The sequence below is a fragment of the Podarcis pityusensis genome, assembly GCF_964106645.2.
Source record: "Podarcis pityusensis genome assembly, chromosome: 8".
Classification (NCBI taxonomy): Eukaryota; Metazoa; Chordata; class Lepidosauria; order Squamata; family Lacertidae; genus Podarcis; species Podarcis pityusensis.
Genome location: NC_138033.1, coordinates 34,721,379 through 34,746,278, shown reverse-complemented (window position 1 = coordinate 34,746,278; position 24,900 = coordinate 34,721,379). Strand labels below are relative to the sequence as shown.

The window sequence follows — 24,900 nt, the reverse complement described above, 5'->3', positions numbered from 1 at the left end:
GTTATGGTGGACCATCTCTGTAGAGCACATGCCATCAGTGGCCGGGCACCTTCTGAAGCTGACTGCTGCTGCTTTAACTCCCAAGTTATTTTAAGTGTGCTAAGTTATAAATCCAAGCGAGAGCAAACTGGATTTCTGCCTCGCCCTCTGCTTCCTGCACTCAGTTCTGGGATTCAGGTAGGGCATCAGGCCAGCTGTAGCCAAGGCAGGCTGGGAATCCAAAGGAGGGGCCTGATCCTGCTTGCGCCATAGAGATTTTACATGGCTCTACCTTAGGACGGCGAAACCGAGGACTGCCTCAACAGCAAAACCAATTAAATGAAATGTGTGGTGACTGTCAGATTTCCATTAACCCGCATGCTGGAGCTTCATCCCTCTTGCTTGCTGGGTGTCTCTGCTCACTTGTGCTGCTGCTACTTCCCTTCCCTTGACACCCCTGCCTCCACCCCATGCAAATGGCACAGAGGACCCAAGGGATGGCGCCACTGAACAGCAAAAGAGGACAAAGGGGGTGGATCTGAAGGGAGAGGGAAGGATTGCTTTCTATATGCTTTCTATACCTTGTACCTTGTACCTAAGAAGGATCTTCTATATTCTCTGTACTTTGGATCTAAGTAAATTTCTGAGCTAATTTGACTTCTGCAAAAGAGGCCCCTCGCTTTAGGAATGTAAGATAAGAAAGACACATATGAAGGAGACTGTAAGCTAGAAATAACCAGAGGCCCCTCGCTTTCTTACTTTAGGAATGCAAGATAAGAAAGACACATACGGGACGAGGGAGACGGGAGGAGGGAGACGGGAGGAGGGAGAGAGCTTTCTCAAGGTATAAGAAAGTTTGCAGAGGCGTATTTCGGAGCAGCCAGTCTTTCAGAAATTATTCTGCTGGCTGTCTGCTGTGCACAGAGAATAAACTGCTTTCCTCCAAAGAAGGATCTTTCCTGGTGCTTTCTTTTGCTCTCTCTCTGGATCTGAGGACGCGGGCCAACGATTCCCTGGCATGGACTAGGCTCAGCCTACATCTTGGTTCCCTGACCGGGAATCTGCCCCACCTCAGAGGGCTGGGGAGAGCCAGGCTCGACCTTGGTGGACAGCTCGGATCGGCAATTGCAGGCTCCACGCGCGCCCTGCCAATTTGTGGGGGGAGCCAGCCACACCGCTCCGGAGCAAGGACCCAGGTCGAGGGAGGAAAGAGGACGGCGCCGAGGGGACAGGTCCGCAGCGGAAAAGGTAAGCCCGACGGAAAGGGCAGCCCGACGGAAAGGGCAGGAGGCTTGATCAACCTCCCCTGGTTGTGGCAGGGTGCCACAGGCAATAAGGTGCCACCAGGAAAAGGGGATTGGTTGTGCAGTAGAGTGCCAGCCACCAGGAAAAAGGGGACTGGTTATGCAGTAGAGTGCAGCCAGGAAGGAAAAAAAAAAGGGGCGTGGCAGTGGTGTGCCACCGGTAAGGTTTGGTAAAAAAAAAAAAAAAAAAAAGGGGGGGGGAACAGAGGGGAAAATTATTTTGGTGTGTTTTGTGTATTACATGTTGAAATTATTTTGGTGTGTTTTGTGTATTGCATGCTGAAATTATTTTGGTGTGTTTAGTGTGTTACATGTTGAAATTATATTGATGTGTTTTGTATGTTGTATGTTGCATGTCAGATACTCTAGTGACTGAATTGTCAAGTGTGGGCCAGGGCTTAGTGTCCCCCTTGGCCGAGCGATTGTAGGGCTGTAGTGTGTGTAGAGTGAGAGAATTTACAACCTGTTAGCAGCAGAGTATCTGAAAATGGGGTCTGGGGCAAGCCAATGTAGTCCTCTGGAATGCTTTTTAAACAACTGGAAAGCAGCCACAAAGCATGATGATTAGGGAATCAAATTGAGGCAACGGAGGATGAGAACATTATGTGAGGTTGATTGGCCCTCGCAACAAACTAATTGGCCCTCGGAGGGGAGTTTTGATTTGCAACTAATCAACCCACTGTATCAAAATATCTTGAACGTCCACCCAGACCAGATCCCCTACATTTCTACTTGGAAAACCAATGTAGAAAAGAACCCATCATGGTTGAAAGCCTGCCGAGGCGACGCCCCACAAAGTACAGTTTGTGCAGTTCGACCGACAGGGAAGTCAGAAAAGCCCCCAGTGATACCAGACCCAGAAGAAGAGGAGGGGGAAGTCATTAAACCACCTCCACCCTATGCTCCACCAACTGCCCCTCCCCTGGACCCAGGCCCCCAGGCACCGGGAGGAGTTGGCCCCCAGCCTGAACCCCCCAAGGCTGATGAATCAGAAGAGGAAGAAGAGGATGATGAGGAATTTGTAAAGGGATTGGTTGAGTTAGCAAGGAAGGTGAAGAGAAAGGTGTTGTTGATGATGATGATGATGAAGACTTCAGAAAAACTCTAGATAAAGAGATAAGATGGACTAGTAAGCAGTTTGACAGAGTGTTCCAGTATGTAGAACTGTTTAAAACAGAGCTGGATGTGGCTTCTTGGTTCTAGAAGCAGCACAATGCAAGGATGTGAACTGGCAGAAAGAAACAGAAGGGAAGGCTTTGAGAGCCGCATAGGACAGAACTGTTAAAAAAAAGAGACAATTAAAACCCAAGGGATTTAAAACCCTAGAATTACAATTACTGACCATTGAGGAAATCCGCAAGAAAAATGCCCTCAGGGCAGCGGATAATACTGATGTTGCAATTGAGGCAGCTAATAGTTGCAATTGAGGCAGCTAAAACTCCACTTTGATGGCCCCACTCCACTGAGTGTACGACCCCCTGGAGTCATCTGATGCCCAGGACCACAGACCTCCAAGCACCTTAAATCAGAATCCTTCTTTCGAAGAGGACATGGCCAAAATAATTAGGGGTTTGTCTTCTAACAGCCAGCAGCCAGAAAGCCAAAAACGCAATCCTGGAGCAAGCGAGGGTGTCCACGGGAGGGTCAGAAGACGCCTAGGGAAGAAGCCAGTGCGCCATCTGCAGGCAAGGGAGTCATTGGGAAATGGAATGCCCACAGGCCCCACTCCCCACAGGCTGGGAACAACAAGATTTCTCAAAAATTATTTTTTTTCATCTCTGTTCTTGCTCAAAAAGACTGTTGCAGCAAAAAAGCAATTGAACAGACTGTTTTTTTAAAAAAAAAAAATCATGCAAGTCACAGGACATCAGCTCTCCCCCCCTTTTGTGCCAGGCGCTTGGAGGTAGCTTCAGAGCGTTATCTCTTGGCAGCTATTCCAAGGACACTGCTGCATTCAGCCAGTTACCCTGAACCTCACACTTTCTGGATTTACAGTTCAGCCACATAAACCCAGAAGGCCAAGAGTTACCCACCCCCCTGCCCCAAAGTATTAACCTGAAGAAGTGACTTTCTTAAAAGCAAGTGAATGCTTTCTGTGAACTTTGTCAAGTTTTTCTTTTTAAGGTGCAATTTTATTCTGAAAAAGGAGCCGCAGCATAACATAGGAATTGATATTTTGAGGAATTTGAAACTTTGCCAGAAGCAAGGAGCGCATTGTTCTTTCTACAGACACTGGCAAATGAACTGAAATTTGCAACATGGCTTAAAGCTCTGAAACCTAGAGCACACAAATGAGACTTTTAAAAATCTCAGCTGGCAAAATTTAACCCAAGGAACAGAACTGTTAACCCCTTGCGAAGTTTCCTGCCAAGCATACCCTTTTGAATTAATGTTTGCTAGGCCTATACCTTATGTGCAAATGTTACCTATCAATTTGTTCTGTGCAATCGCTGCCGTCTTTGTTATCTCTTCTCTTAACAGGTGAGCTTTTGCTGGAACGCCTTGTGCCTTGGTCGAGCCTCTGCATCCCTATGATGAGGACCCAGATTGGACCCAGACGCCCAGACATCGCTCCAGCCTTGTTGGAAGGGACCCAAGATGCCCAACGCCCACCAGACGACCCGACACCCGCCAGACTACAGCCCTGCCTACGTCACTCCGGACGCTGACGCTTGGCACGGCTCCAGGATCCAGCATGGATTGAAAGAGAACATTTTCACATTTTCTTTTCTTTCCTTTCGCATAACTGAACTTTATTGAAGGTACCTGGGCCTGGTTTGCTTTACGCCACCCCTGCAGAGGAGGGTGTCTAGTGGGTCTTTTCTTTCAGCGTAATTACACCCCAGCCACTCTCTAGCACTTACCTAAGCCCCTCCCCGTGCATACAATGGCTCAAATACGACTGTGGGTCCCCATGCTGGTATTTCTGCTGCCTTTGACCTTTGAAATGCCAATACCACTCACAGTGACCAGACAACTGCTGCAATTGTGGGGGGCCCACCACACATATAATAAGTGGATTCAGGTTGCTGAGATGGTTGTGTTCTCTGCAAATCGGACCAATTGTGCCGTCTGCACTCTGGCCCCTGTAGATGCTCTGGGAGGAATGCCACTCCTCCCTGTGCCTTGGAATGAATCCTTGGTTACAACTCCACTTGTTGCCTTCCAGCCTCTGGGCAACCATTCTTCTTTATGGAATCATTCCGTCCCTTTCCAGGTTCACAGGATCACTGGCTGCCTTTGTGTCAACAAATCAAATGACATAAGTGACGCTCAGACCTATGTGGGCACTTCCCACTGTGATCGTACCTTCCCAGCCCCGACTAACATGTTTGAGTCCGAGACAGGAACCTTTTCTGGTTCCAATTTGATTGCATGCCTGGCCCGCTTGCTGAGAGGCACCATATCTGCCCATGGTCAGGACGTTTACTGGGTGTGTGGCAGGAAGGCCTATCATGCCCTCCCAAGAGGATGGTATGGGGTCTGTTTTCCAGCCTACTTAATACCCCCCATGTGGATTCCTGACCAGATTGCCTCTGCACCCCGTAGAAGGAGGCGTTCGGCTGACCTGGCAACACTTGCAGGTGGCAGCTCCCAGAATTGGGGCAAAAATCAGTGGCCTCCGGAAAGGATACTGGCCCATTATGCTCCAGCCTCATGGAATCAGGGAGAGAAAATCTCTGGGGCAAGGGGGCCGATCTATAACTTGAACCGCGTAATCAGACTCCAGGCAGTGGTAGAGATTGTTGCTAACACGACAGCCACGGCCCTTAGGCTAATTGCTACGCAATTGGATGAGACATGCAATGCGTTTCTCTCAGTCCAATTAGCATTGGACTTTCTCCTGGCGCAACATGGAGGCTTTTGTGCAGCGTTAAATCTCACAGGTGGAGCATGTTGCTTCAACATTTCAGACCACGGCGAGGCTATCCGTGATCTGGCAGCAAGCATTGAAAAGGTAGCACATGTCCCTGTACAAACCTGGGAGGGCTGGGATATGTCTTGGTTGGACGGCATCTTCCCAGGTGGATGGATGGGGAGGATATTTATTATGGTGATAAGTCCAATAATGCTTCTATTGCTTTTCTGCTTCTGTATGCCCTGCTTGATGCAATGTATGCAAAATATGATGGAGAAGATGATGTCTCGCATGATGGGACCTCGTGTGCTTGCTTTCATGAGAGATTATAGACCCCTACCCCAGAACGAACCTAAGTATTAGGTTGTTCATAAGAAGAGGAGGGAGTGAAGGGAGAGGGAAGGATTGCTTTCTATATGCTTTCTATACCTTGTACCTTGTACCTAAGAAGGATCTTCTATATTCTCTGTACTTTGGATCTAAGTAAATTTCTGAGCTAATTTGACTTCTGCAAAAGAGGCCCCTCGCTTTAGGAATGTAAGATAAGAAAGACACATATGAAGGAGACTGTAAGCTAGAAATAACCAGAGGCCCCTCGCTTTCTTACTTTAGGAATGCAAGATAAGAAAGACACATACGGGACGAGGGAGACGGGAGGAGGGAGACGGGAGGAGGGAGAGAGCTTTCTCAAGGTATAAGAAAGTTTGCAGAGGCGTATTTCGGAGCAGCCAGTCTTTCAGAAATTATTCTGCTGGCTGTCTGCTGTGCACAGAGAATAAACTGCTTTCCTCCAAAGAAGGATCTTTCCTGGTGCTTTCTTTTGCTCTCTCTCTGGATCTGAGGACGCGGGCCAACGATTCCCTGGCATGGACTAGGCTCAGCCTACAGATCCACTTGCCTAAGGAGAATGCCAAAGAAGCATGGACTTGCCCTTCTTGCTGATAGGTTTTTCATCCGTTCTCCGAATCTGGGCAGCCTGATTTGTGTACACTTTAAATTGTTTGCTGATCTTGCAAACATTACTTAAGTCTGTGTGTGATTTTTGAGTTTTTAAACAGTCAATACTGCACTTTGCCTTCCTGCAGGACCATGGAGCAGGTGCCTCTTTTTAATGCAGCTAAGGGGCCCTGGGAAGAAGACTGATGTTTGCTGTGATCCTGAGGGGTGTTCTGTGTCTTGGGCTGGAAATCCAAACCAGCCATGGACAGAAACCAGGGGGAAATGGCTCTCTTCTTTTAAAGCATTGCTTAAGAAGAAGAAGAAGAGTTTGGATTTGATATCCTGCAGCTGCATTTGGAGGAGCGGAGACGCAAACCCAGTTCACCAGATTATGAGTCTACCGCTCTTAACCACTACCCCACACTGGCTCTCTACACCACTTAACACTCCTCAGGTTAAAATTACACATAGGGGGTGAGGGGTGGGGGAGACTCTGGAGGTGATTCCAACAGTGGGAGAGGGGTGGTTGAATGCTTTCCCTTTGGGTTGCTTTTTGTGGTTAAAATGGTACCCCCACTCACAAGACTCTCCGTAATTTATTTTCCTGGAGAGGTGTGAAAAGAAGGAATGATTTGTTCCCTCTAGCACTCCTCTCGGGATCACCTTTGCATCTCCCTGTCCCCCACCCCCTGTGCCCCCCTGCCTACCACCATCCTGGATCACAGAGGATGGGGCTGTGCCTTCCTCCAGGCTCAGCACGCATGATTCTCTGTCCCAATCTCAGACAACCAGGACTGACTTGGCAGGGCTGATGAGGGAAGCTACAGAAACACACACACACAGAGAGAATATGATGGACTTTGCCTTGAGTGACAGGGCGTTTTAAAAGTAAATGAGCCCCTAAGTTAGAAAGAGCATGGACCCTTGTCTCCTCTCTTTTGTTTCTGGATCAGCAGGGGCCCAGTCGCAGTCGCATTAACATCCTGGGAGATTCCCTTGTTTCTTACTGGGAGCGGCTGCCGCCACAGAGAAAGCCCTAAGCAAGAGCTGCGTCTTTAACCCAAGGGGGCAGTCACATGCTGCCTTGAGGCCTCCTGTGTACAGAGAAGATATGGTGTGGCAGCCACTTGACCTCATGGCTCAGTCCTTAGGAAGCAGCAGCAGCAGCTCGGAGCAAATGGGCATGACTCACGAGAGAGCCCAGCAGTTTGTTTTAGGACTTAATTTGCTCATAAGTGATCTGGGTTTGGGGGTGAGCAGGCCTCAGTAGAGGCGAAACCTGAGCTCCTCAAGGAGCTCTAGTGTAGGTGAAATGGTAGCAAAATGACAGCAGGGCAAAAACTCTTGGCATTTTCTTGGCTCCGGGAAGGACCATTGCAGCTCAGTGGCAGAGCACCTGCTTTGCATGCAAAAGGGCTCAGGTGCCTGTAGGTAGGGCTGAAACCTTGGGGAGCTGCCGCTGCAGCCGCCACCAGTCAATGCAGACAGTACCAATTAGTCTCATTCAGTATAAGGCAACTTCTGCATTCCTAGCATTGCATAGACAGGGATAGGGACTCGCCGGTTATTTGCCAGGAAAAAGAACTTATCAAAACATCACTGCAGTATGCAGCAGTGTTTAACAGTCAAGTTCCATTAAAAAAACACATTTATAATAAATACATGGAATTTGAGTGTTATAATAAATACAACACCCTTCAACAATGTTTCTGGGACAGTTTCCAAGAACCTTGATAGCATGTTGCTTTGATTTTTATTTTATTTTTTTAAAAAAGCTACATCATGCTGCATTAAAAAGCCTGAGACAAACACTTTTGCCTGATGCTGAAAATACAATGTTGGTGTCAGGTGGGCCTCCTTAGGAAGGGAATTTCACAAATGGGAAGACTCTGGCCAACACTGCCTGCCTTCCTGATCTCTGATGGCTGGAGCACTTGGAGGGAGGTCCTCTGGAGATCACCTCACTGTACAGGCAGGTTGGTTGGTGTTCCTTCAGGTAAATAATCAGCGACACAGACTGGCCATTTCCCCTTGTTGGGTGAGCAGAATCACTTTAGTGAATTGCATTTGCCATTTCACCATCCATTAATTCAGTTTGGAGAGGTCCTTCTGGAGCTCCTCACTATTATTATTATTATTATTATTATTATTATTATTATTATTATTATATTTTAACAACCCTGAACAATTCAGTATCATCAGCAATCTTGACCACCTCACTGCTCACCCCCTGCTGTAGATCATTGACAAACAACTTAAAAAGCATGAGTCCCAATACCGATCCTTGGAGGACTGTCAATTTATTCTTGTTTCCTGTTTCTTAATCAGTAACTGATCCATAAAACGACTTATCCTCTTTTCCCATGACTGCCAACATGGGTGTAGTCAGGATTTTTGTTAGCAGGGGTGGGGTGGGGGGCAGGACCGACATGATTGGTCAGTTAGTTAAATATTTCTATTGTTTTATTTGATGGGGGGGGCAGCTGCTTGTTTTGTGCAGGTGGCCCTCTAGGGGTCAGTATCCGTGTGCCAGAGAGCATTGCTCAAAATCCCAGAGCACCACGTCCTCATTTTATCAAGCCAAGAAGACCAGGTAATGGGAGAAGCACCTGAGTCAGGAGGCTTCCTTCTTAATCTTTGTCTTTCTCAAGCTTCTCTTTCCCTTGTTTCTCTCTCTGCATGTCCCTCAGCATCTTCTCCATCTGCCCCCATTTTCCCCTTCCAAAAAAACCCTTTTGGAGCTGAGGACTAAACTGCAATAATAACCACCATCACCCTCACCTGCTCTTCTGCTCTTGGACTTGCAAGAAATGCACCCAAGAACAACCAAACCACATCACATTAAATCAGTAGTCAGAAGCCCCTGGGATATGAAGCGCTAACCACTGGGAACCTTAAGACAGACAGCAACTGAAAGAAACACCCCCCAAGCCCCCACTGTACTAGGCTGGTTCTCAGCCACAAGAGGAAGTGTTGGAGGAAGGGTGGCATAAAAATTTAGCAGGCTGGCATTTGGAAATGGAACTGTTTCCCCATGAGGACTAGGGACTTGTTCCCAGGGAGTGCTTGCAAAGTGTAGCCTGGCTTGTGCTGATCCACCAAAGGCGCCATGAAGAAATGCCTGGCACATCCTTGCCTTTCAGTGCAGCCGTAATCCTTGAACATCTGTGTGTCACCATGCCTTCCTTTTTTGCCTGGAGGCTAAAGGCTGGATTCTTTTCTTTTTTCACCACAGGGCCTCAATGCGGGGAACAACCACGGTGGTGGTAGTGATGATGTGGTGGTGGGGCACCTGCCCTGGTGGCTTGACTAAATACCCTACTTCAGATGCTCTGAGGGAGGATGGTGTTCCAGAAAAGCAAATGGTCACATGGAAGGCTGCCATCTCACTCTGGGAGCAGCTCCTAGGAGCAGGAGCAGCAGCACAGCCTCCTCCTCTGCCATTGCAGTGCTGTGTGACTCACAAGGAACACTCTTTGCATTAAAAGGCAAGAGGGGCATAGCACTGGGACCTCTGGTGCAGGGTGAGAGCTCACTGGAGTGACTAGGTGGCTAATTGGCCAGCCACGGCTGGAGCGACTGAAGCAAGCCTCCCTCCCGGGCAGGATGATGGAACAATGTTGAGGATCAGGCCTTTGGGGTTGGCTGTACCACATCCATGGTTCATTTCTCTGAGTGACATTTCCCTCTTCCAAGGGTGGGATTGAGGGCATGCCTAGCTCCCATCCACTGAGACAGAAGCTCCTCCTTTACAGCTGGAACCCCCATCTGGTGCGTTGAAGTGGGAGTTGCAAACAGCAAGTGGGAGTGGCTTCTCCTGGCAGTCCATCTGAGGCCAAAAGTGGCTCTGTGAGGAATTTCTGCCTTTTCAGATTTGGCCACCTTGTTCCACGTGGAGCTTATCTATGGAATTTTGAAAGTACCTTTGGAGGCCCAGGCACTCAGGAGAATCTAAAGTGAGTGTCAAGGCTGCCTCAGGTCTCAGCTCACAAAAGACCAACGCCAATCTCTTCTTATATACAAAAGTGTTTATTGCAGTTCATTGTTTGCTTCATATCCGAGGCGCGCAGCCCCACGTCTGTACGCTTAGACTGTTGAAGTCCCCTCTGAGTCAGTCCCTCCCCTGCACCAGTTTAAGAGCCTTGCGCTGCTCCACCTCTTTCTCTCTTTCCTTTTCCTCAGGGTCTTCCTGCCCGCTGGGGTTTCGCCCCTCCTGGATTCCCCTGACGCGCTATCCCCCGACTGCTCTTCCCCCCTCCTGCGGGCTTTAGGACCTGGCCCTTCCTCCGGGCTCCCTGTACTTCCGCGTGCCTCTACATTTGAACTTGGCGCGCGCGCCCAACCTCTAACTTTCCTTTTGACAGTTACACTACTCCCTTCACTACTCCCCTCCCCTTCCGGGAGGGTGGCTTGCTCCGACCTCCCTCCCTTCTCTGCTGCCGGAGCTGCTTCCCCTGATACACTGGAACCTCCACCCCCTCCGCTGCACTCTGGCGGGGAGGCTGGTCCTGACGCCCAGCTGCCACTTTGGGATCCCCCGCTGGCCCCCTGTTCCTGACACGTCCCCCCTGGGGCTCCCCTGGCCTTGACCACTGGCGCCCCCTTCTGGGAATCCTCTGATTCGCTGGAAAGACTCATGGAATCTCTTGAGTCATTGTCATCCTCTTCCTCGCTGTCCTGGGATTCATCCCCATCGCTCTCCATCTCCTCCCTACCCTGTGCCTCTGTCCCTGAACCCCTGACAGTGAGGATCATATAACAACAAAATAAACAGTAGTAAGGCACATTTCAGCCCTGTTGGCAAATGAAGAGAGGGAGAGGCAAAAGTGTTTGCAAACAGAAGTGTTTTCATTTGCAGGCAGAAACAGTAGATGCCAAAATTTAGTTTAGTAGACTAATTTACCACTTCACACAACAGTGTTATTTTTCTAGAAAAAGAGGTGCCGAAGCTCAAGGTGAACTTCTCCCTTGTTCTCTTAGAATGGCAATGGCACCTACCTGAGAGGTGCCAGAGCTGAGCTCCTGTGTGAGCTCTGGCTGAAAAAAACCCCTGGTTGTGGTTGTCCCTTCAGATTCTCTAAATAGACTGGTTCCATCCTCTGTTTATTGTGGGAGGCACCCGTGCTCAAGTGCAGTAGAGAAATGCTTACAAACCTAAGCTTCAATTTTCTTTTTACATATGTGAAGACGGCCGAGCGGTAGAATTCCTCTGCATGTTAAAATGCCAAATTGGTCCTTGTGTAGTTGATGAAGAAATCCCAGAGAGATACATCTGGCAAGGTGAAATCCATTCCTTCACGTTGGCCAAGTTTCCTTAATCTCACTGCTCAAACTTTTCAGTGAGCCATCACGCTTCATTTCACACTGCCAGATAATCCCTTTTGCTCTGAGTTCTGGGGGTACGGCATGCGCACAGTCTTTTTGGGAGTCATCACCGATGACATTGATGTGTCCGGGCAGCTGATGTAATGAAGAAGTATTGCGTTTTCCACTGTGTTGAACCCAGAGGTTCAAGTGTCTTAATGCAATTGAATTGATTGCAATATTTTATAAAAGTTTCTCCAGCAAAAATATACGGCTAGGGATTCTATTTGCCAAAGGCTATTAAAAACACAACAGCCTGGATCTTGCTGGAATGACGCAGGATGTCAAGCGCTGAATAGAGGCAGCACTGGAGAGAGGCTGTCTTCTTCTTGCTCATGCACTGCCCAGGTTTTCCTCCCTCATAGAAAAGCTCCCTTGCAGTTGCTACTCCTTCTTAAGTGTGAAAGCTGAAGGTATGAGGTGTGGAGGACATTGTAAGTTGGCAGCTGCCTTTTCTTCATCTGTTCATCTTCTCTCTCTTTCACTAAAGGCCAGGCAAGTCTGCTATGGGTGACAGCTGTCATGGATTGCTGTACCGTTGGGGGTAATGTTACCACAGCCATACATTCTTCAAGGACCAAAGTTATACAACAAAGCAATGCCCCTGTCAACAAGCGTTAATGCAGCCTCCCGCACTGATCATGGCCACCATCAATCATGTGGCCCCATCAAATCACCTTTCCTACACACCCAAACCTACATACTCCTCCGTGGTGTGTTGAGCAGGCTTCTAGGAGAAGACAAAATGTTCCTTTGGGCTCTCTGGCCAGCAACAACATTGATGATATCACGGAGGCAGAACCTCTCTCTCTCTGCAAAGCCACTTCTTAACGAGATGGTTGGATAGTGTTCTCGAAACTACTAACATGAGTTTGACCAAACTGCGGGAGGCAGTGGAAGACAGGAGTGCCTGGCGTGCTCTGGTCCATGGGGTCATGAAAAGTTGGACACGACTAAACAACTAAACAACAGCAACCTCTGTAAGCTCCTGGCAGCTCAGCCCATGGACCCTGCAGTGTGAACAGTTGCCAGCCCCCCTAGATCTACAAATATTATTGAAAAGTATTGAAAGTACTCAATTATCTGAGATTTTGCCCTCCTAGCAATGTCCTATTCACGGGGTGTTTTTACCCGTGATTTTCCAAAAGAAGCTCTACAACTTTAGCTGCCCCCTCCACCTTTTCCAGATGAGAATGGTACCTCAGAGGCAGCTGTTTGTTCCTTTTCTTTTTCCATTGCAAGTCACTTTGAGGCACTGTTGTATAAAAAATTGACAAATGGCAAATGACTATTGAGCAGCCCCACAACCTCTTCCAATTTAGCCTTGAGCTTGAAAGCAATCCAGGGACTTGGCGCATGCCAGCTTTCTTGATATCCTACGCAAGCTATAAGGCAGAGGAGTGATTGGCTGGGGTCTCCTTCTTCCTGCATCCTTCTGCCAGGTTCTGTCACATCCTCGTCCATCAAGCCGCTTTCACAGAAACAGGAGCCAAGCAGAGGGCAGGACCTGTTGAATCCATCCTGGTCAGTCCTGGCCTTGCTGACGGCCTCCTCAGCCACAGTCTGCAGGGCATTGCACAAGAGAACCTTCTTTCCTCTGCACCTTTTGGGGAGCTGCCCAGTTATGCACGGAGAACCCAGAGAACCCAAGCCTGTGTGCTTGTGAACAGCCGTCTTAAGTGTTCACCAAGAGAGGGGGATGAGAATTTGCCACCACCTCTGTGCTCTTGGGAACCTTGGAAGCTGCACTGAGTCAGACCATTGTTTCATCTAGCTCAACATTGCCTACATGGGCTGGCAGTGGCTCTCCAGTATCCCAGTGTTTTTCCCATGCAAATACATTTTCCCATACAAAACACCGGCTCCCCATGGAGCTAGAACCCTCGTTCTTCCAGGACCCTGGGCTGAGCCCCTCTCCCACACTAGGGATACCCACTGCCCGGTACCCGCATTTGGAGAGTCAACCACTGGGTTAAGTAATATACCCAGGAATACTTCTCTGTTGGGCTTGCAAAACATCTCCTTTCTGCAGGGCATATTTACTTGCATTGTTTTCCCCACTCCAACATTGCTGCTCTCTGATATGGGTGCTGTGGTTGTTGTGATGGGGTTATATAGTGGCCACATGTTAGAATAGGTTCCAGAATCAATCATTATCCTTTCCCCCACCATAGCTGTGGGAGCAGAACTGGAGGTCAGGCCAGGGCTGGATTAACACCCTTAGGGGCTCTAAGCACTTAAAAGATTTTGGTGCCCCCATATATATCTCAAAATATAAACAATAATAAACCATAAAATAAAATTTTAGTTTTCAAAATGAAACAAAACCTACAGTAAGATGGGAAATAATGTTTATTTTCGTATACTTTATTTATATTTGGGGAAAAAAATTCTCCTACTTTTTCTAACTGCAAACTCTTTGATCAGATCCTCAAAACTAATCTTACATAATGCATCTGCTTCTATGCTTAGTAGACATAAGGCTCCTGCCTGCCTTCTTGAACAGTTGTTCTGTTGGGATTTTTAAAATATACTTCAACTGAGAAAATGAATGCTCAGCTGAGCAACTTGTGACTATTGATGTTGAAAATCTGGCAATGGAAAATCTGGCTGAGTGGAAAAAGGTAAAGCTGGTTTGGTAAAGACCTCAGAAGCAGCATCCAATGTGTGGGCTCTGGTGTACCCAAAGGATTCTGGGATGGGGAACTCTTTAAGTGCCATGTTTGGTCTTGGTGCCTCCCAGCTGGCCTCTGTCACTGGAGCTCCTCTCTGGGGCCAGGGGACCTCCCTCTTTCAAGGGAAACGCTCTTTCCTTTCAGCTTGTGCTTGGATGTACCTGAATTGGATGAAGGAGGAGAAACCATAACTGTTTTGGAAACAGGAACTGGGCAGATACGGAAGGAGGAGGTGGAGACGGCCATGGATGCTGCCCCCAGCACCTCAGTGACAGGGGTGAGAAATGCTGTCACTGCCCAGAAACAGCCCTGCAAGGGATCTCCTTGCTCTTCTCTCTGAGTGGCTGTCATGTCTGTTTCCTTGGGCCACATAAGATGGTCAGGAGCCACTACAGACCATGGACTGATGTTGCTTTTTGACTAGAGAGTGCCTAGTCCTTCTTTTATTGATCGATATCTGTATTTCACCTCAGGACTTCTTCCTCAAGATGGTCAAGGTTGCTGTGTGTCAGTGAATCTCTGCTCGCTTTTGCCATCAGGCAGCCACCCCCATGCCTCTCTTTTGCCAAATGCTTCTGGAGCCCAGCAGTGACTGACCACCGCCGCTTTTGATCACCGGAGAGGACAGAGCCTCCTACTCCTCCGTCGCCTCTCAAGCCGGCCTCCTCCCCGCAACATCCTGTGGCGAAGGCAAACTTCAGTCTGCTGCGCATGGAGTTTCAGGGGCTGACCCTGCCAAGCGCTGAGTGTGTGACATGGAATGAAAGGTTGCGCTGCCTCCCTGAAAGGCGGTGGAGCAGATCAAATCACAGAGGATCAGGCAGAAAGATGTTGCCTTGCTCTGAGTGACAGAAGTTAATAATTAGTGACAATGATTGACAGATACACTCCATCTGCTGCTCTGATGCCTGGAAGCATTTCTCCCACGACTGTCTGTGGGCACAATGAAATCCTGTGGGAGAGGAAGATGGCCCATGATTGACAGCTGCCTCGGAGAGAGACGGGCCGCTGACAGCGCATTCACTGTCAGGAAAAGCACTGAAGTCTCCGGGTGTTTCATGGAAATCTGGCTGGCTGTATACATTTATTCCATTTCATTTATCATGTCAGGAATGGGTTTAAATATATTACTGGGTAGCCTGTATTTTAACTGCAGGCTTTTTCGCATGCTAAATTAGGCACATTCATATCCTAACGGGGTGGCTGCCTCGCCACTTTCTGGCCACAGACAGGGCAGAAGATGTCAGCCCACCTGGACTGGGCTAATTAGTCCTTCTCTCAGGAGGGCAACGCAAATGGCCCTGTGAACTGCCATCCTGAAGGGCACCCTATGGATAGAGTCCCTTGGCATGACACGGATGCACAGAGCAGCCTCCCGAGCAGAGGCTGAAGGAGAAACATGGGGAGCATCTCCTTCCACTTGTGCAACTGAGCCTGGCCAGCCACACAGTCTGGCTTAAGCACTGGCTGAGGAGCTTTGCCTCCGTGGCTGAGGCATAGCATCATCCGCACAGTTTTCTGTAAGGAAAGATGCAGAACTGCAGCCAGCAGAAGCCCATGGACCGACCCAAGGAGAGGAAAGCTATCTTAAACACATTCCTGTTTGTTAGTCAATTGCAAGATGAAACACTATTCTGTTTTGTTTCTGTATTCTTTATATATAGTGACTATTTTTAAAAAAGCAAAAAATAAAGCACTCGGTCTATTTTGGAATAGCTGCACAGCCTGACCCAGTTCAAGGTGCTCACTTTGGTGTTTTAAGCCCTGAATGATTTTTGGTCCCAAATGGATTCTCAGTGAGGGTTGGTGTGTGTGAAGAAGAGCCTTGGTCTCCTGCCTCCCCTGCCCCCAATTTCTCTGAGCCAGGCTTTCCTGTATTTCCCTCCAGTGTCTTCAAATGCAAATGGATCTCTGAGATAAGGGCCAAACTGGCTTTGCCAAACTGAGCTGTCCTTGCAGCTTTGGTCCCTCCTATCATTAGGGGGTCCCGGCTGGGTCTTACCAAGAAATACCAGTACTTCCTTTAATTCAGATTGTAATGCTGTGTCACATTAACTAAATTGTGCTCGAGACTACAGATAAACACAGACCTTCCAAGTTTCCCTATTTTCCAGGGATAGTCCTAGTTTCTGATTTGATCCCAGAATGTCCTCCTTTCGCTTAGGACATCTCTATTTTCATTGGAAAAATGTTGGAGAGTATGGAGTTATGTCACCCCCGAGCCAAGGAGTTAAGTAACTTTACAACCTTAAAAGACATCTGAAGGCAGTTTAGTTTAATGTTTGATTATGTTGGAAGCCGCAGAGTGGCTGGGTCAATCGAGCCAGATGGGCTGGGTATTATTATTATTGTTACTGTAATAATAATAATAGTTACAGGTAGGTAGCTGTGTTGGTCTGCCGTAGTTGAAACAAAATAAAAAATTTCCTTCCAGTAGCACCTTAGAAACCAACTAAGTTTGTTATTGGTATGAGCTTTTGTGTGCATGCATCTGAAGAAGTGTGCATGCACACAAAAGCTCATACCAATAACAAACTTAGCTGGTCTCTAAGGTGCCACTGGAAGGAATTTTTTAAATAATAATAATAATAATAATATAATTTATACCCTTCCCATCTGGCTGGGTTTCCCCAGCCACTCTGGGCGGCTCCCAACCGAATATTAAAAACACAGTATAGCATTAAACATTAAAAACTTCCCTAAACAGTGCTACCCTCAGATGTCTTTTAAAAGTAAGATAGTTGCTTATTGCCTTGACATCTGGTGGGAGGGCGTTCCACAAGGCAGGTGCCGCTACCAAGAAGGCCCTTTGCCTGGTTATTGTTATTATTATTATTGAATAGGACGTCCCTATTTTCATTGGAAAAATGTTGGAGGGTATGCTTTAATGCTGCATCACATTAACCAAATTGTGCCAATACTACAGATGAGCATAGAGTGGGTCATTGAAGAATTCTGAGCTTTGGGGAAGGTTGTAGGTTCCCAAACTGGAACTGACTGTGGCAGATGCAAGGCTGAGGGGCCAGGGTTTCCCCACACCTTTGCAGCGGGTCCTGTTCCTGAGATTGCTTGGGGCCGCTTGGCCTTCCAATGGTGACAAGGAGGCAAGATTTCATTGGCTCGAAGTCCAGTGTCAGTTTTTCTGCATGCCCAGGAAAGGAAAGAAAGAGAAGCTTGCTGAGTGATTTCCTTGCATCGGCTGCACAAGCTCCTCCAGGATATGTAAATACATTACCTTCCCCAATGTCATTCCAGAGGAAAGCTGGGCAGTCAATCTGCAGAGAAATAAAAAATGAAAATAAAACCCATCAGTGTCTGAATGCTTTAAAAATACGCACGACTTTCTTGTACAGAACTGTGTAGATTCTTCCTGTCACAGATAATATCACTTATCTCGTTCCTGATTTCTTTTCAGTTGCTGTTTTTTTTTGTAAAAAAACTGTATTTTAATTACATTAAATTCAAGTGCAGATTTTCAGATGGCATTGAAACTTTTATCGCCCTTTCTGAGTACTTGAGAGGAAAGTACAATGTAACTTCAAGATTTCATTGAATTGGTAACTTAAATTCTTGAAAAGACTGGTTCTTTAAATACTGAAATAATTACAGAATAGATTTAAGATTGGAATCTGGGTGCTACAAGGATCCAGGTGAAGAAGGGAAAGAATATTTGTGAAAAGTCTGCCCTCCTCTTCCGCCTTGCACTGGGCTGCAGGCAAAGCCCTACTGGGCCTCTGAGGGTGATGGTGGGCACCAAATGTTGAACATGCATGGAAGTTGTCTAAACTACTTCTGCAATATAGGGTAAAGGCTTGGGGCGTGTGATTTGGTAATGTTTAAAATTAGCTAGAAAACCCATGCTTGAAAATATTCAATGAGGAATGTGAATGAGATATTTACTGTTTTGAACAAGCTAGATGCATGTACAGATTTTAAGAAAGCTTTGGAGAAATGGATATCACTGACCACAGCAAAAGATCTGCAGTGGTTTATAAAATTACCAGGTTTCCCTTTCTCTCTTGGCAGGGCCTTAAATAACTCTAAAATCTGATAGCAGATCAGTGTTCATATGAAAGTCCTCACTGAAAAAGGTTCATCTGTAGATACAACCTGCAAAGTAAAAAGATTTATGGGGCTGAGGGTTATTTACTGCCATTAGTCACCATTGAGGAGGATGTTATACAGGCCCTGAGGCTTTCCAGGTCCCACGAAGGAATCTGATGTGGCAGAAGGGGCAGTGCCAAATTCCAGAGGTAGCCAAGCCTGGCTCTCCTTGCAGCATAAAATACCCTTGTAGCCTCATCAAGAGGGAAAGGGCAGAAAAGAAGAGGACCTTTTTCTGTTGGAAGAGCCATTCCTTTGGGAAGTAGTCCATTGGGGCCCACGTGCCAGCACTGGTGGTCCTCTCCTCTTCCACCCCCCTGCTTTATCCTTGCCCAGAGGCACCCTGTGCAATGCCCACATTCAGTGCCCCTGCCTCTCTCATTCCTTTCTAAATCATAGTTGTGGTGCCCCTGAGGCTCAGTGCCCAGTGTGACAAACCCGTCACATACCCCTAGATCCGCCTCTGCCCCTTCCCTCATTCTGTTGATTTCAATGCCCCTTGCCACCATTTCCCCTTCTCCCCACCTGGTTTGAATTTGGCTGTCCCTTGGTCAGTAAATCCATCTCACCCATCCCCCGCAAACAGAAAGGAAGAACATCTGGCTTTGGAATCCCCCTCTGGAAGGAGGAGCCTTTTTGATGGTTTTCCAAAAAGTTGCCCCTCCATTTCTCTTTTTTTATGAATGTCTGGAAAGTCGGTGGCTAGCAGAAGCCATCCTCCCTGGCAGTTTGAAGTCTGAGGGGCCTTTCAGTCTGAGGCCACCCCTCTCTCCCTCCCTCCCTCCCTCCCCTCCTACAGACACAGGATCCCATGTCTGTTCCTGTTAGCAGGGAAAGTCAAGTCTTGTTGAGTGTCTGTTTGCTCACACAGCAGGAACCGCATCAGCTGTCTTTGAGTGGAGCTCCTGTCGGCTTGGCTGACATGTACAAGAGGCAGCGTGCCTCGCAGAAATGAGTGTGTGATAACCATACACTGAACACAATATTCTTAAGGCATTAGAAAGCCGAACAGATCTCGCCACGTTAGGCTTTATCCTGGCAATTCAAAGTGACAGGTTTTTATAGGTTCCGCGGAGCTGAATGTGCCTTTCTGCCCCTGCAAGAACAGCAAGAGGATTGGAAGGGGAAGCCTTGCAGAGCCCACGAATGGGGCAGGCTGCTTCTATCTGCGCAGCAAACAGCGGGGCTCTGTCCACAGCCAGGAGAAGGTCAGGCTTCTGGCAAATGTCAAGAGGTGGATGTGAACCGTGCACACCCCACACAACCTGCCCTGATGCATATTCGCAGGGCGGCTGCTTGGCTCTTTGGTCTCCCTGCCTTGGGAGCTGTGTGGCACTTGCCAGAGAGATGCAGCTGCAATCAGAGGCTGTTTTGGAAAGTGATGCTGAAGTTCTCTCCATTTCCAGAGTTAATGCACAGGCAGTAGTTCTTTGCATTTCCAAACTGAAATTCAAATTCGAAGCTTCCCAGTCTAGAATTGTCATCTGTTGCTCGCAGTTCTGCCAAGAGGCTAAGAAAAGGAGCGCTTGCCAAAAAGACCTGGCCTCCCATGGAGCTGCCTGCTGTGCTGTTCCTTGCCATTGATGGCAGGTTTCCCCTCTGCAGATAGTTGCTCATTCGGAGACAGTTAATCCTTTCTCTGATACATTCGGCTCATGCTAGCTACAACAGGTCCAGGAAGCTGCCAAGAGCCCCCTGACTTAGTTCTGAGCTGCTCTTGTGCCAGGCAGGACATTTCTTCTTCTGTTCCACAAACTTCCACCCTGCTTCCTCCTGTTTCTCATCACACCCTCCTAGAGCAAAATCTGAGTATTAACAAACACCTTCCACAACAGGCTGCTCAGTCAGATGAGCCCCTGGGGGAGAGGTTCTTATGTCTAGATCATCAATGGGACTCAAAATATAGGCCGGGGCAGAGAACGGCATTGGAGACCTTGAAGCTTCCCACCCTCCAATGGTTCGCTCTTGGTCGTTCTCGTGTTTGATGCCCACAAGAGCCTGGAAGTAAAAGCGTCATCTTTGCCAACAGATTAAGACACTGAGAATGGACCAAACATGTGAGTTATTGAACAGAAGACTGGAGGGTAGTACAAAGAAGACCAGAATAAATTGGGGGGGGGGGTTCCCTCCAAAAATGAGTTCCTTGGGATTTGGAGGATGGGATTTTAAATGGTGCTGCTGCCACCCTGAATACATTACAATTTTAAAAATGCTTGCCAACGATGCCAGCTTACAAGTGGGATAAATCTCCCAGGTCCCCATTTATGCTTGCAGGATTTCAACTATACTGACTCTGTTCAACATTATTGGAGTGGTTTGTGTATCTCAAATCCCAACGTATACCCAGATATGCTTTCCCAGGATCAAGGAATTGCAGCTGGTTTATGTTTTACATGTCTGTCTGTCTGTCTGTCTGTGTGCTTAATATGGAAATGAAGAAAGGCAGTGCAGAGTAACTGTAGCAGAAGTGTGTGTGTGTGTGTGTGTGTGTGTGTGTGTGTGTGTGGCAGGTGGTGGTGGGGTAGGTGGAAGCTGTGCTCTGTGCTCTGACCAGGGTCCTGAATATGAACCAGATAGAACCCATTCAATGTCTCATGCAGCTGGAGCCTCTTGTGACACAACGGGTTCCTCTGAATTGGGGTTGTCCCCCCCCCCAATGATACTCGTGGGAGAGAATACATGGAGAGTTTGGGATTGAAAATGAAAAAAGTATGACTGTCCCCTGGAAAGATCCATGAGCAAGGACAGAAGATGGGAATTTGATTGCAATCTTCCTATGGTGAAGACAGAAAGGGCCTTTTCAGAAAGGAATGACTTATGTACAAAAAGAGGGGAGTGTGGTTGCAGTCTCTCCCCACCCCTCCCTGCATGGGATGGGATATGCTGGAGACTCCAAGAGTAACAACATGAGCAGCACGGGCTGCTTTCCCTGTGGAAAGGAGAGCCTTCAACATGTGGCCTTGTTCATGGACAGGCACAACACATGTAGGCTCACATATAGGCATGAAACATTTAGGTTCACTTACTGTCCTGTGAGGACGCATGTGCCCTGCAGCATTAACCATGTTGCTTTTCTGAATGTAGCATATGTAGTAGCAAGCATTTTTGTATGAAGAAGCCCCATACATTCCTTGGGTGGGGCGGGGGTTGCATTGTGACGATCTCTGAAAGTTTCCATGGTATATTTAGTCATTCATGTAGATGCATGAAAATGTATAAAAATCTAGACTTTTCTCTCCTGGAACCTCCCACCCCCCCACACACTAGGAGCAAAGTGCAGCAGTTCACTTAAAACCTGCATTCTTTAATTATAAATAGAATTTGTTGGAAAAATAAAGGAGCAGAGTCCCAAACCATTTCAAAATTATCATCTCACTTCAGCTGATCAGTGAATCCAAAACAGGGTCAAAGACCTTAATCTTCCAACACAGACTCTGCTCCGTTTTTCCATATTAGCTGAAATTTTCAAATTGCTAAATATCTGAATTAGCTGCAACATTTGCATGAAATGTTCCATTACCATTTTGAAACAGGCCATTTAATCTCCTTGACCTTTGCATTGTGGTTATAGCAGGGAGGAGGGAAGTCCAAGATACTAATAAAAAGCATAGCTGGGGTCTTTATTAATCGTGGTAGGCTAGGCATGGCTGCTTGGTGGAAAGGCCCACTCTGCTCAAGGATGCTGCCAGGTGAGGGTGTGAAGGAGGAATGGTCAGCCTACAGGTTTACTCTTTATTCAAAAGCAGAGTAGTAACCAAGAGAATTCCCCTTTCTCAACCAACCCTCTGGCTACACGGCCTTGCAACTGTTGCCTCATTGAGCATTAAGCAAGCATCTTTGGTTCTGATGCAAAGCAAAAGCCGAGGACAGGAAGAAGAAGAAGAAGAAGAAGAAGAAGAAGAAGAAGAAGAAGAAGAAGAAGAAGAAGAAGATGTTTCGATTTGATATCCCGCTTTATCCCTACGTGAAGGAGTCTCAAAGCAGCTAACATTCTCTTTTCCCTTCCTCCCCCACAACAAACACTCTGTGAGGTGAGTGGGGCTGAGAGACTTCAGAGAAGTGTGACTGGCCCAAGGTCACCCAGCAGCTGCATGTGGAGGAGCGGAGAAGCGAACCCGGTTCCCCAGATTACGAGACTACCGCTCTTAACCACTACACCACACTGGCTGTGGTGCATCACTGGGGCACATTTTCCTGCTACAGATTGCCTCTGTAATTGAAGGCTGCTTCCAGGAACATGGAAAATGTCATCAATACATCATCTGAGCAAAGCAAGCCAGGTGGTGGTGGTGAGATATGTGACACAGGATTGCAGAATTTGGTTTCCAGATTGAACAAGGATTGTCCTGGATCTTGGAGACGCTGAAGGTGGAGCCAAAAGGGGACATCACTGCCCAGGCAAGTGAGGGCAAAGGCAGCCCCTGAGTCTCCCTCTGAACCTGGCTGCAAACTTGCGACAAAAGCAAGGCTCTGTTTAGCAAAAAACAAATGGTGCACTTTTAGCACAAGCTTTACTTTAAGGATTTCGACCCTCCTTTTCCAAAGCACATGCATTGCTCAAGGTGACTTACAGGAATTAAAATCACAACAGTAAAATACAGCAATGATAAAAGCAACAGAGACAGACATGGCAGATTAAACCGTATTCAGTAAAACCAGCCTTCAACAAGACAAATCAAAAACCTGTTGAAATAAGAAAAAGTACCCACCAGCTGCCAGTTAGAAAGGAAGCCCTCTGGCCTGGCCTGGCCCTCCTGGGGTGAGCTGTTCCCCAGTCCTGGTGTGGTCCAGGAAAGAGCCCCGCCCCTGCACTTGTCCCATCCCCTCTGGATGGGATGCATAGAAGGGCTTCCCCACATGCTGCCTTCAAAGACCCTGGACTCAAGCCATCTAGGGCATTAAATTTTGAACTGTGCCTGGGAGCAGGCTGGTAATCAGTGCAAGCCTTGCAAGAGAGGGCTCATAAGGCTCCATAGGTGATAGCCTTTTCCCTAAAATGTAAGGCACACTACAGCAACCCTGTCTAGTTGCTTAGCTTGTCAGGTACAGCTGGTGATTCAGCCTAAGCTGGGTACAGAGGCAGGCACAGGAATGCCCCAGAAAGTGAACCTGGTTCTTCAGTGGGGTGAAAGTTTTGATGAAACCATCTCCAGTCATTTTGGGGGTCCCAGCATCCCCAAAGATTCAGGTGTGTCTGAGAAGGACCTCAATGCCAAATGCAGCTGGTCTGTCATTCTGCGTCTCTTGCTGCTTTGCAGTTTCATGCTTGAACTTCTCGAGGTTATTCATTTGACGAGCTAATTAGTGAAGGCAGAGTAAAAAGTGAGCTGGGCCATTGCCTCGTTGAGCCTTCAAAGCTCTGGAGGTGCAGAAGCAAAACTCCTGGTGGGAGAAATATGGCAGGTCCTCCTCTGCCATCCATCAGGCCATTCTAATGTAAACAACACACTTTTAATGAGCCAATTTCCCCTGGACAAGAGAAGCGAACAATGGGAGAAGTGTCTTTGATGTGATTCATCAGTGGGAGCATTATTGTCTATTACCATGGCTTTGTTCCTTTCATCTCACAGGGAGAAAAGGAGCCCACCAGAAGGGTGATTTTTAATACGTTCATTTGAATCATGTGTTGAGAAAAACAATTGGTTTTTGTTTTCCTCTTTCTGATCAAATGAAAACATTATCCCGATTTCATTTCATTTAAAGAGCAGAAAGGTTGATAGATTCCACAGCCGAATAAAATATGCACCTATGATTTAAAATAAACTGTGTTTAAATAAATGGATGGTATTATGGGATGCTGCTCTTTACCCTGATGGGATGGTGCAGAACTTCCTACACCTATACGCATCCAATAAATGGGACTTCGATAATAATGAAGTGGAAGGCCTGCATTTGATCTGCAAAACTGAATTTCTGGGTGAGCTCCCGATTCTGTGTGATAGTGCGAAGAAGCCCACAGCCAGACCTGAAGGGTGCATATGTGATCTTGACGAAGCAAGGAGGCCTCTCTAGTAGTCCTGGAATGGGCTTCTGAAAGGAATGTGCCCTTGCTCTGACCCACGAGGAAACCACCCTTCTCCTCCCCAGAAATTAATCTGCAGCATTTGCTCAGACAAGCCCCTCTGCTCAGGAGGAGGTGTTTGAACGCCAACACATGGAAAATGCATTATTTATGGGCCTCTGAATAACTAAAGCAAAAACAGGCAAAACATTCTGACACAAAGAAACACTCATGAATATTTGAATCGCTAAAGTTTTGCCATCATGATTAGACTGGGTGGCTGGTGATTTTCATGCAATAAATGCACATTTATTGCTCTCTCTCTCTATTTTGCATTTTCCCACAAGGCAGCACTTTGAGGTGGGGCTAGCAGGCCCCTGTAGGTTGCTCTACCATAGTTGATTTGATTAAGCTCCCTGTTCTTCTTGTGTCCTGCTGGGTGATGCAGTTCAGTGACTAGCAGGTGTGTTCAGAACATTTACTGCAGTTATCGGGGAGGAGGTGGAAAGTCTTCTTTGGTGAGACTGCCTGGCTTAGGGGCATGAGGATTCCTTTATCCCGCATCTCTGCTGCTCCTGCTCCTGGGACCTTGAGAGCACAAGAAAGTGACAGCAACTTCTCAAAGCAGATGTCCAGGTTGTAGGTTTTGTTTTTTAAACCACACCATTTGCTGAA

The 24,900-nt window shown here is 47.5% G+C and overlaps 1 long non-coding RNA gene across 1 annotated transcript; it reads left to right on the top strand.

Moving 5' to 3' along the window:
* Positions 1 to 804: 804 nt before the first annotated feature.
* Positions 805 to 5,658, top strand: LOC308482985. Its single transcript, XR_013989535.1, has 2 exons — positions 805 to 1,227; positions 3,765 to 5,658. It is a non-coding gene; the product is annotated as an uncharacterized lncRNA (long non-coding RNA).
* The last annotated feature ends 19,242 nt before the right edge of the window (positions 5,659 to 24,900 follow it).